This window comes from Macaca mulatta, chromosome 6 (assembly GCF_049350105.2).
Source record: "Macaca mulatta isolate MMU2019108-1 chromosome 6, T2T-MMU8v2.0, whole genome shotgun sequence".
Classification (NCBI taxonomy): Eukaryota; Metazoa; Chordata; class Mammalia; order Primates; family Cercopithecidae; genus Macaca; species Macaca mulatta.
The window spans coordinates 65,894,398-65,912,051 of NC_133411.1; the positions used below are offsets into that span (position 1 = coordinate 65,894,398).

General features: G+C 37.5%; 1 non-coding gene across 1 annotated transcript; it reads left to right on the forward strand.

The window, feature by feature from the left end:
* Positions 1-16,610: 16,610 nt before the first annotated feature.
* On the forward strand, positions 16,611-16,714 carry LOC114679174 (small nucleolar RNA U13). Its single transcript, XR_003730849.1, has one exon. It is a non-coding gene; the product is annotated as a small nucleolar RNA U13 (small nucleolar RNA).
* Positions 16,715-17,654: the final 940 nt, after the last annotated feature.

The following is a 17,654-nucleotide window of genomic DNA, read 5'->3' on the forward strand; positions in this document are numbered from 1 at the left end:
CAACCTGTAGTATTTTGGTACAATCTTTGAAACACCTGCTTTTTTTTTTTTTTTTAACTCATCAAGTTCCAAGGGTTTTGACAAGAGAAAAAGTGTTTGAAAGCTACACTTCAGCTTTAAGGTCTAGGTAACTTTGAGTACATTGTATTAATATAAACAATGACCACTGAGGTAGCTATGCATTTGAGTGGAGTGCCAAAACACTGACTGCCCTTTACATGAACACACACACACACCTCCCACACTGAACAATCTGGTTCTGTTTTCACTGACTACTGTCTGAAAAGAGACTGGCCTGGAAGAAAGTCCTATCATTCTTTTGTGGACATTTTTTATATGTTCCAGATGAGTAGATGGAATCAGGATGAGAAAAAGAAAGAAAAAGCACAGAATGATTAAAATTGCAAGGTACCATTGGTCAACGCCAAAATTGACTGAGTATAAAAATGGCTCTATGAGTAATTAGTATAAGTCAAAAACATACTCTATAACACCATATTCTCAGGGTAGATGTTGTCACAATATTGACAATAACCAAAAAGCCTACTGAAAGTTTTTCTAAACTTAAGGATGTCTTTTAAATACCCAAAAGATTATGGCAAAGTCAGTTTTAAGTCTAACATTAAATTTATTTACCTGCACAATGTTCTTTGCAGGATCACCTACAAATATTGTGGTTTGAATGAGGGACTTTCTTTTCTAGGAAGAGGGGATAGGTGTGTGTTTTCTTATCTCTCTTTTTAAGTGCAACTAAAAAGTGTAGTTATAATATATACAATAATCATATGAAGACTTTGAAAGCCGCACATGAGAAGGCAGACTGGCTAGAGACCTTGGAACTTGAGAAACAACACAGTAATGAGGCCTTGGGTGTTCTCTGTGCCTCGTGTATCCCAAACTTGGAGCTGAAGAAGCCAGCCACCTGGAGACAATAATGAGTGCAGACCATTACAAATAAATAAAAAAAAAAGAAAAGAAATTATGATTTCTCCAGGCAAAAGACTCAGAAAGAAGTAGCCTAGGAAAAGTGAAAACTTTTAGACAATAACCTCTCTAATTCAGCCAAACACCACAGAAAAAACATTGTGAGTGCATTCTGATCCAAGCCTGCAGAGGCTGAGTAGTGAGCCTAGATTTCCAAACTAATGAAGTTGTAGCAAGGTGCTCTTGCATCCACCAGGATCCCATCAGGGAATGCCAAGTAGGGATGCTGGTTGGTAATGAGAACTTTCCTGCCCACTGTGTCAATAGAGACCATGTAGGGGCAGAAACTCCTATGTCTAATTGGCAGTAACAAGAAGTTCTTTCCACCTTGGGTGTCAATGAAAGCCAAGTGAGAAGGTTGTTTTCAACCTCTTCTTGGCAGTCAGTATTCCCACTTTACCCTACAGAAGATGTGTTAAAAACAAAACTACCGGCCGGGCACAGTGGCTCAAGCCTGTAAGCCTCACACTTTGGGAGGCCGAGGCAGGTGGATCACTTGAGGTCGGGAGTTCGAGACCAGCCTGACCAACATGGAGAAACGCCGTCTCAACTAAAAATACAAAAATTAGCCAGGCTTGGGGGCACATGCCTGTAATCGCAGCTACTCAAGAAGCTGAGGCAGGAGAATAACTTGAACCCAGGAGGCAGAGGCTGCAGTGAGCCGAGATCACCCCATTGCACTCCAGCCTGGGCAACAAGAGCGAAACTCCGTCTCAAGAAAAAACAAACAAACAAATAACAACAAAAGAAAAACTACACAAAGCATACCTAGAAAGCCTAAATAAAATCAATAGTCTCATAATGTAATATGAAAATGCATAGGTTTCAATAGAAAATGTACTTATCATATCAAGAACCTGGAAGATCTCACACAGAAAGAAAACAGACAATGCAGAGATGCAACACTGAAATGACAGAGATGTAATAATTACGTGACAAAAATTTTAGAGCAGCCATGTAAAAAATGTTTCAATTGGCAATTATGGACATGCTTGAAACATTGCAAAGAAATAGAGTCTCAACAATGAATTACAAGATATAAAGAAGAACCAAATGCAAATTCTAGAACTGAAAAATACAGTAACTGAAATCAAAAGCTTAGTGGTTGAGTTTTCTAAATTATATTTAATAAGTGTTGTAGGGAGCTTCCTCTATATATTTGGATCTAATTTATGAAAAGTCAGGCTTTAAAATATAACTTTGATAAATAAATACATAATTATTATATTTGATAATTTAGTCGCTGATTTGGCTGTGTCCCCACCCAAATCTCCTCTTGAATTGTAGTTCCCATAGTCCCCATGTGTCATGGGAGGGACCCGGTGGTAGGTAATTGAATCTTGGGGTCAGTTACCCCCATGCTGCTGTTCTCGTGATTGTGAGTGAGTTCTCACAAGATCTGATGTTTTTATAAGGGGCTTTTCTCCCTTAGCTTGGCGTTTCTCTCACCTGCCACCATGTGAAGAAGGATTCTTTTGCTTCCCCTTCCACCATGATTGTAAGTTTCCTGAGGCCTCCCCAGTTATGTGGAACTGTGAGTTAATTAAACCTCTTTCCTTTATAAATTACCCAGCCTTGGGTAGTTTTTTATAGCAGTGTGAGAATGGACTAATACCATCCCTAAGTAAATTAAATTAAATAAAAAATGCCTATTATAGGAACTATTTATTCCATACCATAGAAGATTCAGGACTGATTCCATCCTTTCTTACCCTCTGAAGTGAAAATTCTTTTCCTTGTGGGTTGGAGACAGCTCCAACAATCACTGATAATAGAGGCACATTCTCATGAAGTCTTTTTAGCACTTGGTTATGTTGCTGTTTTTCTTCTTGAAAAGGATGCCCTCTTCAAACAGAGAAATTGCCAGAAAGTGTTCTTCTGGGCAAATCATTTTGAAAAAAAAAAAAAAGGCTTCTTTTCCTCCAGACTGCCAGCTACACTGGGTGAGGCAAGCAGAGCTGAGACCAAATTTTAGCTCCCATTCATCTCCCTTGGCAGCCACCCTAGTGTTGGGGCACAGTCTGCACAATCCCATACAGCAGAACTGACTCTTACCTTTCACCCAAGACTTTTTCTTCTCCTGCTGCTGGCACAGGGAAAAGAGCACCTTGATCCTCCTGGGGAAACAGGACCCTTAGGATCTCTTCTCTGCAGCAGTATTTTTCACTTGAGTGTTGGAGTCCTCCATTTTCTGGGTGTCTATGGTAGAGATTTTAAAAAGGTAAGAGAGCAAAATTGGCATTTATTGAATACCTTCTATGTGCCTGTAACTTTTTGCTTTAAGGCATTTTTTAAGAGTAGTTTTACATTCACAGCAAAATTGAAAGGAAGGTACAGATATATCCCATTACCCACCACCCCAACATGTGCATAGCCTTCTTCCATTGTCAATATCCCTTACCAGAGGGTACACTTGCTACAACTGATGAGCCTACATTGACCCATCATAATCATCCAAAATCCATATGCCTGTAACTTTTCATGACATTTCACATACATTATGCGGCATATTATGATCTTTTCTTAGATGAGACCACTGAGGCTCAGAGAGGTGACATCCATTTGTTAAGACCTCTCAGTAAGGAGAAGTTAGAATGACGCCCAGGGCCACCTGTCTCCAAACAAAAAGAAAACTCTATTGTGCTCTTAATGGTCCATCCTAGATTGTTAGCCAACCATGATGAGGGGACCTCAACCATTTGCCCAGTTCATTAGCCTTTAGCTTAGGTTTGATCTTGATGGAGTGAAGAACAAGGAGTCTAAGAACTCAGTTATCTACTGGAAGGTTCTGCAGGATATGAGAAATGGTAATATGATCTCTGACTCAATGTAGGCACAATATGACCTCAAGCTGAGGCCAATAGATTCTGATAACATGAAAAAGTGATCTTGAAAATCAAAGAAAAAAACACGGGTGTATATCTGGAGAAACCCTGAGACTGAAAGGAATTAAAGAGAGTGTGAAAAATTTTGCTTTAGAGATTGAATAAATTCCATTATCTTCTAAATGCAAACATTTTTAAACAGAGTGCATGAATTCCCTTTTGGCATAAAAATATACAAAATGACACACCTAATATAGTGTTTGGATGGACAAGAGACTCATGTTGCTAGTTGAGACACTTTCATCCAAGAAATAAAACCTCTGAGTTTGAGGCAAAATCTGGCACAGGAAAGAAATGGCATCCTTCAGCCCCCAGGGTTCCTGGAAGTGGTCAAATTTCCAAACAGAATCTCCCCCACACTCTATCTACAGCCACACTCAACCAGTTTCATCAATTTTATGTTTTAAAATTTTTGATTGTCAGTATTTTATATTTACATTTAAGGATTTTTAGATTATAGAGATGTTTAAATATGTATTATATTTAAAAGACACATTTATTCTCCAGCATTAGTTTCTCTCATTCATGATTATTTACATTATGAGTTAAATGAGCTTTGGTGGACTACCTGGGAATCCAGCCAGTATTTGTGAGATCATTTCTAAGATAGCATGCATTTTCAGTTTCCAAAACCCTAGTAACAATAAAACTCCGTAAACACAGTAAGTATTGTCAACTTGACTATTCAATGAACAATAGGAGAAAATATTAATAATTCAGTCTATTCTTCAAGTCTTGATTCTCCTTTCCTGAATTAAAATTTTTCCCTTTCTAATTTGATGTGCACTCCTTGGGTTGAATTTTGTGTTCTAGCTCATAGTAAAACTAGAAAAGAGGACTATAAAAATTTTTGTTTAAATGATTAATGAAAATTTTTAGTTACAAATGTGCTTGCTATGTGAATGATGTTGGGAAGGTTTTCTGACATCCCTGGAGTAGTACATGAATGTGTGGAACCATACATTTAGGTTCTAGGATGAAATTCATATTATGGAGTGAATTTGGAGTCATATCCAAGAAATCGCTGCCAAATCCAATGTCATGAGGCTTTTGCCCAATATTTTCTTCTAAAAATTTATAGTTTTTGGTCTTACCCTTGAGTCTGTGGTCCATTTTGAGTTTATTTTTGTACGTAATGTTATGTGAGGTACCCAATTTTATTTTTTGCATGTGACAATCCAATTTCCTTTCCCCATTGAATGGCCTTGGCATCCTTGTCAAAAATTATTTGAGTTTATTTGTGGGTTCTCTTCTATTCCGTTAGTTCGCATGTCTGTCTTTATGCTAGTACCACACTGTTTTGATTACTGTAGCTTTGTGGTAAGTTTTGAAATGAGGAAGCATAAGTTCTCCAGTTTTATTCTTTTATTATTTTCCCCCAAGATTGTTTTGGCTACTTGTGGTCCCTTGAGATTCCATATGAATTTTGTGATGGGTTTTCCCATTTCTGCAAACAATCATTGAGATTTGGATAGGGATTGCACTGAATTTGTAGATCACTTTGGGTAGCAATGAAATTTTAACAATATTAAGTCTTCCAATCCATAAAGATGAGATGTGTTTCTGTTCTAATTTCTTTCAGTAATGTTTTATAGTGTTCATTGTACAAGTCTTTCATGTCCTTGGTTAGCTTGATTCCTAAGCATTTTATTCTTTTTGATGCTATAGTAAATTGACTTGCTTTTGTCATTTCCTTTTCAGATTATTCATTATTAGAGTGAAAATGAAAGAGATTTTGTATGTTGACTTTATATTTTTCTACACTGCTGAATTGACTTTTTAGTTCTAAGTTTATTTTTATGAACTCTTTAGGATTTTCTACCTATAGGGTAATGTATCTGCAGACAGAGACAATTTTACTTCTTTCTTTACAACTTGGATTCCTTTTTTTTTTTTTTTTTTTTTTTTTTTGGCATAATTGCTCTGGCTAGAGCTTCTAGTACTATATGAATAGAAGTGGTGAAAGTGAAAGAAAGACCCTTGTCTTGTTCCTGATTTTGGAAGAATAGTTTTCAGTCTTTTGCCACTGAATATAATGTTCACTGTATGTCTTTCATATATGGCTTTTACTATGTTGAGGCAGTTTCCTTTTATTTCCAGTTTGCTGAGTGTTTTTATTATAAAAGAATGTTGAATTTTGTCGAATGATTTTTCTGCATCAATTGATGTGATTGTGTTTGTGTTTTGTCTTCATTCTGTTAATATGGTATATTATATTGATTTTTATATTTTGAATCATCCTAGCATTCCAGGAGTAAATTCCACTTGGTCATGATGTATAATGCTTTTAATATGCCACTGAATTTGGTTTGCTAGTATAAAATGTATTTAACTAATCTATTTTGCTTAACCTAATATGTCAAAATATATTATTTTTCAGTGTGCAATTAATATCAACTGTAATTAGTGAGATATTTTATGTTCTTTTTTTCACACTCAGTCTTGGAAACCAGGTGTCTATTTTATACTCACAGACATCTCTATTTGGATGATACCCATTTCAAGTGTTTAACAGCTATATGTTGCTAGTGGCCACCGTTTTGGATACCACAGCTCTAGTCACTGCATTAAGAATTTATAGGAAGCTCACACATTGCCGGTGGGAGTGTAAAATAGTGTAGCCACTTTAGAAAACAGTTTGATAATTCTTTAAAAAGGTAAACATAAAGTTACCATATGATCCAGAAATTCATCTCCTAGGTATATACCCAAAAGAATTGAAAACATATTTTATGCAAACATGTGTATGTGAATTATAGCTGCACTATTCATAATAGTCAAGAGATGAAAACAACCCAAATGCCCATTAACTGCTGCTTAGATAAACAAAATGTGGTATGTCTATGCAATAGAATATTATTCAACCAGAAAAAGGAATAAAGTACTGATTTATGCAACAACATGAATGAACATTGAAAATATGGTAAGTGTAAAAAAAACACATAATTGGGAGGCCAAGGTGGGCGAATCATCTGAGGTCAGGAGTTCGAGACCGGCCTGGCCAACACGGAGAAACTCTGTCTCTACTAAAAATACAAAAATTAGCGGTACGTGTTGATGCCCACCTGTGATCCCAGCTACTAGGGAGGCTGAGGCAGGAGAATCACTTGAACCTGGGGGGCAGAGGTTGCAGTGAGCTGAGATCACACCATTGCCCTCCAGCCTGGGCAAAAAGAACAAAACTGCGTCTCAAAACAAAACAAAACAAAAAAGGCATAAAAGGCACAAGTAATATGATTGCATTCATCTGAAATATTCAGATTACTGGCAGTTAGTATTTTTCCAGGGGCTGGTGGTGAGGGGAGTGTGGAAAGTGACTGGGATGGGGTTTCTTTTTGGAATCATAAAAATGGGATTAGTGGCAATTTTTGCACAAGTTTGTGAATACACTAAAAACTGCTGATTTTACATTTTAAAATGGTAAATTGTATGGTATGTGAATTATATTTTAATTTTAAAAGATATTGTACAGTGTTGTACAGAAAAGGAACATGGATGAAGCTTGAAAAATTAGGAGGCTATTGCAATAGTGTTGGGAAGAAATAAACACAGCTTGGGCAGTGCAGCAGCAGTACAAGTGTTGAGACATGACCAGATTCTGGGAATATTTTGAAAAGTAGAGCCAAATAATTTTTGGGTGGATTTTGGTCTGAGTGTCTGGAAAGATGGGATTTCCTCATGGGGCATGATGTTGGAGAAATAATTGGGGTTACTTAAAAACAGAAGTTTGCTTTTGGACATAAGCATGAAATGCCCATTAGACATCTCATGACATCCAGTAAGCAGCTGGATATACAAATGAAGAATTGGGGAGAGACAGGTGCTGGAAAGAGAGAGACTTAGGCATCAACATATATAAACAGTATTGAAAGTCATGAGACTAGATGAACTCAGGAGGTGAGTTTAAATATAGAGGGGCACAGGCCTGAGTCCTGGCTCACTCATTCAGGTTTCTGGGACATGAGAAAGAACCTGCAATAATGATAAAGAAGGAGTGATCAATTAGGAAGAAGAAAACTTGAATGAATGATGGCCTGAAAGCCACAGGGGAAAAAAAGTGTTTTTAAGAAGAATCGAGTGATCCATAGCATCAAATGCTGTTGATAGGTCAGGTAAGATGAGGTCTAAGAAATTACCACTGGATTTAGCAGCACAGAGGTCATTTGTAGCCTTGGTATAATCAAGGTGAAAGGAAAATTGTATTTGATCAAGAGAGAGTGAAAAGATTATTATAAATGAACACAGAAAAATGGGCCCATAGACTGAAAAGAAGTGGAGTCACAATATTCTTTTAAGGTGGAAGTAATAAGTCTATTTGTGTGATAATGTGGACAATGCAGTAGAGAGAGAAAAGTTAAGATTCAGGAGAGGAAAAATGGCTCTGGAGTGTAGTTTGGCATAGTTAAAATGATGGATGTGAAAATACTTTAAACATAGAAAAATATTTTCAAATGAAAGCAAATATATGATATGGCCTTTGAAAAGATTCATTGATTCTGTTTTAGGGGAGTTAGTATGGGAAGACTCACTTGGGTTGCTCATGTACTTTTTTTCCTACAAACTTTATAATCTCATCAGTAGTGTGCTCAAGGTAAAGTAATGAGACAGAATTCAACCCACTGAGAAAGCAAGCAGATGGCAGCACGTAAATGCGGTTGAGACAGGGAACCAAATGGATGTAGATGCACCAGACAGAAATTGAAAGCAACTCAGATTTCATTAGGTGATGTTGGTTGTCAGGAGACAGATAAAAATGTTTCCTCTCACTGAACTTCCCAGCAAACTCTGAGGTTGCAGGAGGCATTTTTCTCAGGGCCTGAACATCAGCCTGTTCCTGAAGTTGCTGGAAACTGCTCATCAAACATTTTGGTAATGATTACAAAATCAGCTCTTCCCAAGACTCACAATCAATCAACAGCTTAGGCAGGAAGTTGTTGTAGTCTCCTGGGTCATCTGTTTTCATTTTCGTCTCTTACTCTATCCGAGGAGCTGGATTGAGTCAGCCTTTGATTTCAACTGAAGGAACTGCTTGCTGAGCTCAAATAACAGCCAGCTAATTCCAGGAAAAGCCCTGGGAATGTATAAGGTACTTTGGAGACTCTCCAGGGAACCCAGCACTTCTGCTGCTCTTTCCCAAAGAACTTCAAATCTGTAGGCTCAGTTGCAAACTTCTGTAATGAAAGAGATGCTCTAGAAGGAGTGGCTTCCTGTAGAGGCTGAAACTGGCCCTTGTTGTCCTGCCTTTTTTCTCTAATGATCTATCTTCTCCAAAGGGATGTAGCTTTGAAGGGGAAAGGTCATTGATCTTCCTTTACCAACCTGTCCTAGGTGTGGATATGTCATTCTTCCTTAATATTCCTTAGTTGTGACCAGGTTGAATGTTCAAATGAAACTCTACTAAACAGCAGAGTATAACCAAAAGGAAGTACCCTAAAATATACGAAACGGAAGTAACCAAGATAATCTGGGTTAAAAGAGAGAGTTTTTAAATTTTCAACTTGAGGTCTCTAAGGGCTTGAGGTCTGCTAACTAATTGATGCTTTCCTACTTAACTCCCAGAGTGCTCACAAGTTTTAAAAACAAACAAAATAGTCTTTAATTTTATTGCTTGAAATATACTTGAGGTGTTTTTTATTTTTTATTTTTTGAAGTTCAGACTTACTGAGCAAGATTTGGGAAGCCACAAGAGGTCACTTCCCATCTGCCTAGAATCTAATTCTTAGGTCCCATCTATGCACCTCCACCGGATAAGGTTATTTTACTTTTGTCTAGCCCTAGTAAGAAAAGAATTAGTAAGGTTGGGTGCGGTGGCTCACGCCTGTAATCCCAGCACTTTGGAAAGCGGAGGTGGGTGGATCACGAGGTCAGGAGTTCCAGACCAGCATGGCCAGCATGGTGAAACCCTGACTCTACTAAAAATACAAAAATTAGCCAGGCATGGTGGCATGTGCCTGTAATCCCAGCTACTCTGGAGGCTGAGGTAGAAGATTGTTTGACCTCTTCTACCTCAGGAGGTAGAAGATTATTTGACCTCGGGAGGAGGATGTTGCAGTGAGCCAAGATTGCACCACTGCACTCCAGCCTGGGCAACAGAGTGAGAATCCGTCTCAAAAAAGACAAAGAAAAAAGAAAAAAAGAAAAGAATTCATAAAGAAATAAAACTCCAGGTGCCTATTCCAAATTCTCTTGCCAGCACTGTAAAATCAGAACTTTCTTCTCCAATTACCACCCTGCCACACATACACATACACACACACACACACACACACAAAGTAAAACAAGTGGGACATTGAAAAGTCTCAGAGAATGACCACTGTCGAGGTGTCTCTCCACCCACCCTTGACTGGCTTGTGGGTTCCACTTTGTCTACCAGCCATGCCCTGGTGGTTACTTTGACCTAGATATTCAGAAAAAGAGCAGGTCAGCCTGTATACTTTGTTGAGTGCTTTCCTCTCTTTTTCCTATGGGGTGCTGGATGGGGATTTTGAGTGGTGGCCATAAATGGTAAGAGAGAAACTTAGAATTGGACCTTCGAGATTTGTCTGCAAACACTGCAAAAGAATAAAGACACTATTGTACATTACTAAATGCATTTTTCTCTGATCCTTGCACAAGCTGTAACATCCCCCTCAGTAAAGCCAACTATGCCTTGAGGCCTTCAGGGTATCTGCAGATAGTTGAGGAAACTGGAGTCAGTGACCTGGCGGCAGTCTTTGGATTCCAGCAGATATAGCCATACACAGCAGGGCTCTGCAATGTCCCAAAGACTTGGTCGTATCGGGAAGACATAGCTAGAGTAGAAGAAAGGCATGGTCCCTTCTACATGTCGCAAAACCAGAAGCCAACGAGACTTATTCCTGAGCTGTTGTAAAACATCCCTGAAACTCCCAGAACTGTCCAGGGAAAACATTAATAGGAAGCTAGATTTCTAAATAGCATGACTATTTAGACTGACTATTTAGCATGACTATAGCCAGAAAAACATAGGTCATGGTCAGAAATATTTCTTTGCTTACAATGGATTTGAGAAGGCAAACCAGTTAGGAAGTCAAAGTAGTAAATCAACATGGGAGACTATGCCAGCCTCAATTAGGGTGAATACAGCAGGAATAAGTTAATTGGATGGGTAGAATCGACAAAAGTTGGTGATTGATTTGATATGGGGTGTGACTGATCAGATAGGCTGAGAGAGAAGACCACCTCCAGAGTGATTCCCAAGGTCCCAGCTGGGTTGTCACAGATGAGCCATCCCCTCTATCACCCTTGCAAGCCACATACATTCTTCCCAGATTTTGAAATGGCCTTCTCTATATTCTTACAACTAACTCCCAGGGGTGGGGCTGCTTCACCTTCATGAAAAGATGAACTTTGCCCTAGGAATAGCATCAATTTTGTTTATTCTTGGGCAGAATTTAAGAAGCCCAGAGTGCTGACTTCACATCTGTTTCAACCTGAAACTTGTGTAACCACTTCATTATCATGACTTTTTCTTCAAACATCAGAAACTAGACCCCTGACTTTTAATAATCTAAATTCTGAAGTACCTTGAGAACTGGGGTCAAATAATCTCCCTTACCAATACTAAAGTTCAGCTCTAGTTACCTAATTCCAACCTCCATAACTCAACCATTGGCATTCCTGGATGTTTACACACTTTCTGGCCATAAAGTCTCCACCTCGATTTTCCACTCTGCTTCTGGGAGGTCTCCTGTAGCCCAATGTGGACTATTTCTGTTGCTAATCAACTGTATATTATTTAATTTTTGCCATATTCTTCTGATGCCATGCCACCTTCCTCTGTTTTTCAGCCAGTGACCTGCTATTGATGTCTTTTCAAGTTTCTTCCCACCAGAAGGTTTTCTGATGTCTAAATGAACTTTTTGCTCTTCAATTTGATGTGATCAACTATCATTAATACCTTAGCAGGTCCTCAGGAGCTCTCTCAAAGAGTTAGCCATTTGAGCTTCTGCAATTTCTATTAGAAACGTCACATCCTAAATCCATATTTTGCAGAGTTTCTGCTTTGTTTTTTATTTTTAAATAAGCTAAATGAAATAAATTAAAACTAAGATTTTGAAAGTATATTAAATATTGATTTGAGAGAGTTCAGTCATTTAATTTGTAACAAGATTTGGTAAGCTATTTTTAAGTCATTTGGGAAAAAAAGTTATTTAAATCTAAAAATGTTACAAACTTTTATAAGGTGTCAATTCTTTCCTCGTTAAGGACTGAATTTAAGTACATTGGAATTAGACCAGAAGTTTTAACTTTGGCTGCAAAATGGATCCACCTGGGGAGATTTAAAAAAGTAATAATGATTGAGTCCTGCCTTCAGAGATTCTGGTTAATTACTCTGTGATACATCTGGGCAGTGGCATTTTTAAAAGCTCCTAATCATTCTAATGTGCAGCCAAATTTAAGAATCATTGAATTAGATTAATGACATTTAATGGTAGTTTTGAAAATATTGAATATTGTTTAGATGCATTTAAAAACACAGGAAAATTTTATACATCTTTTAGGGATCATCACTTTTAACTTTTTTGTTAATTACACACACATGCACACACATACAGGTACATATATGGTATTCAAAATTTCTAAAAACAACCAACAATGTTAAATTACATAAAAATAATAAAGAGCAAACTCCACCAGTTGCTGGGAAAGGAGAATATTAGGGAAGATTTTTAATGGAAATGAAAACCTACTGGACAAAATGAATTTTGCATGCATTAGCTTGTTTGATTATTTATACAACCCTTTGTGCTAAGTATTATTATCCTCATTTACAAAAGGGGTCCTGGCATTGAGAGAGGTTGAATCACTTATGCAAAGTCTGGTAAGTGGTGGAGCTGTCATTAAAACCAGACGGTAGACATTCATTTCTCACTCCAGCTCACTCATCAGCTCTTTATAGGAGGGTAGTAGGTAGACAGGATCATCCTGGTGTTGAGTTTAAGAGTCTGCTTTTAAAGGTCTGAAAACTCGACTTTCGTTCTATTCAGTGCTGACTAGATTCAGAGAAACTGATTTGTTCTAACTATATTCACAAAACACCAACGTATAAAATTTCCAATGTATTATTTTTAAACTGTTAAATAGACCAAAACATAGTGTTGGCCTTTTTCTCCCTTGAAAATAAACAGGTTGAAAAATCATCAAGTTTGTTGAGTAAGCTAGATAATTTAATGGATAATGCCACTGAGCTACAGAGAGCTGGAGGCACACATCTCCACTGTAGGGAGATAACCACTGTGAAATCATGATTGCCCATGTTGGGTGTTAAGACATTCTGTCTCTGAACAGTGTGAGGTCACAGATACCTGTGATTTCATCTTCCCTTCTGTATACTCCACGCAAAACTTCTGCCTTTTTCCTCTCACACTTTTCTTCTCATTTCTCTTAACACCATCGTTTAGGCTATGGTTTCTGTCCCCTTCTGTCAAGTCTTGGTTAGATTTCTGGAGCTGCTCTTCCTGCTTTGACTAATGGGACATCCTGTTCCTTGGTTTACTGCTGCTCAAATTGTGTTGCTTGCAATGTCAGTATCACGAACATTTGAGGTGCTAATTTAAAAATGTAGACTCATGGGATCCCCACCAGAAATACTAAATCAGAATCTCCGATTTAGGGCCTAAGAACCTAGATTTTAAGGAAATAACTTCATGATATGCATAAATATCATGTGGTAACTTCTGCAGAAGGTTCATTTCATTTGCCATGTATCACCCGTCCTGGTTTAAACCTGAAGCAGTTATCTTATTTCCAAAATCTAGGGTGGCTTTTAAGATGGCACTTATATACAGAGTAGAGTAACAAGTTAGCTCAAATTAAAAGTAAAAGGATTTAGGGAGGCTGAGGCAGGAGAATGGCGTGAACCCGGGAGGCGGAGCTTGCAGTGAGCCAAGATCGCTCCACTGCACTCCAGCCTGGGTGACACAGCAAGACTCCGTCTCAAAAAAAAAAAAAAAAAAAAAGTCAAGGGAATTATAAAATGTGGCCACTAGTAGCTCAAGTGATGGGCAAAATTAATCCACATTTTTAAGTGACTTAAAAATATTATAATAGAAATCAGAGAAAATAGTATAATGCTTTAGTGAGTTTTGAAAATAAAGGCCTGAAGAAAAGATAAATTTAAAAAAGGAAGCTTTGACTATGTAGCACTAAAAATAGGGGGAAAAATCATCCAGGGCTTTTAGTGGGTTTAACATCTGGTTTTTGTTATAGCATGGTTGATTTGATTATCTCTGATATGTAATATGGCTGCAAAAACATGAAGAATCGAAAAATGATCATCTTTGAGACCCCACAATGACAGGGGCAGAACCAGCTTTATTTAAGGAAAAGGGCCTGCCTTGGGATCAAGAAAGGGACAATCTTCATGGTTTGTTTAAGACTAATTCAATGGCCTGCAACAAACGACAAAATAATCAAAAATTATTTTTTAAAGATGTAGTCTTTAATCGACTTACTCCCTAAAATCCTACTTTGGGAGATGGCAGTGTCAATGGAAGATGACCATCTTGAGAAGCCAGCAAATATCAAGAGGTATTTATTAGCTTGGGAAAGAAACAGTTGAGCTTTTCATTAACCTTAGTTGGGAAGTACCTGAAAGATGTCTGCACACAGGCTAATGGGTAGCTCTTAACCATTTCCCTGGAGAACAGTAGAGGAAGAAGGCTTTGCATTGCAGCAGGGCTTTGTACCAGCTCAAAGGAAATGTTTCCAACCTGAAAGGGTAGTGAGAGGTTGTTAATAGGAAACATTTCTCTGTATCTTTCTAGAGATCTTTAGAAATGGATCTGAAACCCTGTAAGAATAAACAAACCATTGTTTTGTGTCTTTCTTTCCTCTGCCTCATTCCCAGGTAATAGATTTGGGAAATATACTCGGTCCCCCTCAGACTACAACTGCTTCTTATTTTCTCCAGCCTTCTAGATTGGTGTCAGATTTCTCATTAAGCATGTCAGAGTACTGTTAACAACTAGTATGGTCCTACTTACCAATCTTGGTGGACTGGTTATTTTATAGTAAATTTGCAACAAAACAAAACAAAAAAACACTTATGCTTATTGAAAAGTAGGAAAAGTTATATTTTTTACTTGTATTTCTTTCTTCTTATTTTATTTTATTGAGACAGGGTCTTGCTCTGTTTTACAGGCAGAAGTGCAGTGACCCAAACATAGCTCACTGCAGCCTTGATCTCCTGGGCTCAAGTGATCCTCTTGTCTCAGCTTCCCGAGTAGCTGAGACCACAGACATGGGTCATGATGCCAGGCTAAATCTCCTAATTTTAGTTATAATAACTTTAAAACAAAACGGAAAATTTAGTTTAAGGCTTTGAATTGTAACATTTTAGGTATTCATGGAGACTTTATTGAGATATATTAAAGCGTGGTAAGCTCTAATGAGAAATATATCTAGATAGACAGCATTTTCTTAAAAAGCGTAGCCAAATTATGGCTGAGTGATTGCCTGGGTTTTTCTCCTGTACATCAGTTTCTTAATCTTGCATTACAATCTAAATTATTTGGGCCTGGAAGTGTCTTAACAGGTTCTCAAGGGATTCTTAGAAAATATTTGTGCAGTAGTCTCTCCTAGACAAATTGAGACAGCAGTGGGGGGAGTTTTTATGATGGGGTGGATTAATTAGGTTTAGAATAATTTCTTGCCTCCAAAGTAAGCAATACCATCCTCAGTAGTTGCGAGGACTCCTTTTCCCACATGGGCAAGTTCACCATGAGATCTGAAAGTTAGGTGCTGCTTGGCAGTGCGCTACACTTTAAGTCTCGGTGACCAGCAGTCACAGATGGGATGGGAACACTAGGATTCTGGAAGGTAAAGAGAGAAAGCCTGAAGTTTAGCAAACAGTTTCTACACTGTCACAGTCACATGATAGCCTCTTTCGAAGTAAAGAAAAAAAATTCACCTATTTAGACCATTTTAGAATTGAAGGTTGTCAATTTTATGATTTAAGAACATTATAAAAATATTTCACGAGTCACTGTACCATACCAAGAATCAGATGCCTGGATACACAATTAGAGGAATTAATTGCACTCTTTTTAAATTAAAATGACTCTTCCATATACCAGGTGACATGGCTCCACCTCATTCAAATGTTCCTTCAACTTTCCTGGCTTACCTTAGTAGAAGAATATATTCCCAAATTTCAGAACACAGCTGTAACTAAGATACCTTACTAGCATCCAAATGGTAGTACAGTCCTTATAGATGATGTAAAGTAGAAAGCCTTTTAGTTGAGCTTTGGAAAGAAACACCAAGTCCCAGGTAAGTTAGGGTTGGCTTAATTAAAGATAAAGTATGACTTTAGCAATTTTATGTTTTTTATTTTCATAAATTCTGTCTTATTGGATCAAGAAGTTCTTTTGTGGGTTCATTTCGACAATGTGCCTGTCAGTTTAATCCAATCGTAAGTAAATTTAGTCAAATAATCAGTTGAAATTGATTTAAATGGATTGACAGGTGGTTTTGCGGTCTTCGGATTATTACCTCTGAGGCTATTTACTCTACCTGTGTGTTCTAAAGCCAGGAATGTGGCCCAAGGGAAGAACACATAATGGTAACCATAAAAGAAAGAATATGACTTTGTGTAAATATAGGTGAGGCCAATGAAAACATGACAGGCCAAACGGAATCCCGTGTGATCAATTTTTTTTTTTTTTTTTTAAAGTTCCAAGTCAGTAGAATTGCTTTTACATGAAAAGACTGAATCGGATCCTTTTGTAGTTTATGAGCATGATGATTGGGTGTTCACACACGGGTGTGAGATGTGCCACCCTCAAACCTTGTTATGACTTCGGCATATTACCCAACTGACCTGAAGGAAGGTAAAAAAGGAAAGACTGACTCTTATTTAAACAACAGTATTGATACTTGACACTGTTGATTTCCTTTTCATATTCCTAGGAGTATCTATTCATAACAGTATGAAAAACATTGCTTTCACTTATATTCTCAAACATTTCTTATGTTTGGTAGGTAAGAAAGTATATTCTATTATATCTCAAACTAAGATATAGTAGTATCCCTGCCTTCATCAGAAACTGTGTAAAAATAAGCAGTCAACACTTTGTACTATTTAGGATATTGCAGTGCTTATTTAGTGGTTTGACTTCAAATACATTTACAGGTAATGTAGAGTGGCTGCCTTCGCAAAGAAGGGAGGCAAAGGCAGTCAGAGAGAGGTACACGGAGAACAATCACCACAGGGATGGTTTATTCCTTGTTCAGAATATTAGATACAGACTAGTTCATTATAGTACCTTAAATCACATCACATGTCTGAGATATTTAATGATAATCATTCAAGTACTTCACAGCCCGAAAAGTCTTCAAGTCCGAAATGTATTTGTACACATTTTAAAAGTAAGTTGTTTATTGAATCTTCAGTTTTTTCTACCTCTCCGCTCTATCTCAAAGAGAGACCTTCCCTAAAGCTTGCAGGTTGCCATAAATTACTGAGCTTTGGAGAAAAGTAATGAAATAATTTGTTTTGTGTTTGCTTTTCAACTTTACAACAACCTTGAAAATAAATGAAAACTCTCAGGATGTTTATTTTACGAAATTTTCATGGACTTTATATAAATTGCAGTAAGTCATTAAAAATAAGAGAAAAGCCAATGGGAAAACAATTAATGTGAAACTGATGACTGAACTGTGATCTCCTAATTGCAGCTGTATATTATATCTACCTATAGCTACGTGGCAACATAATATATTTATATCAATAAATTAGCAGCAAATTCCTGATGCTCTTCT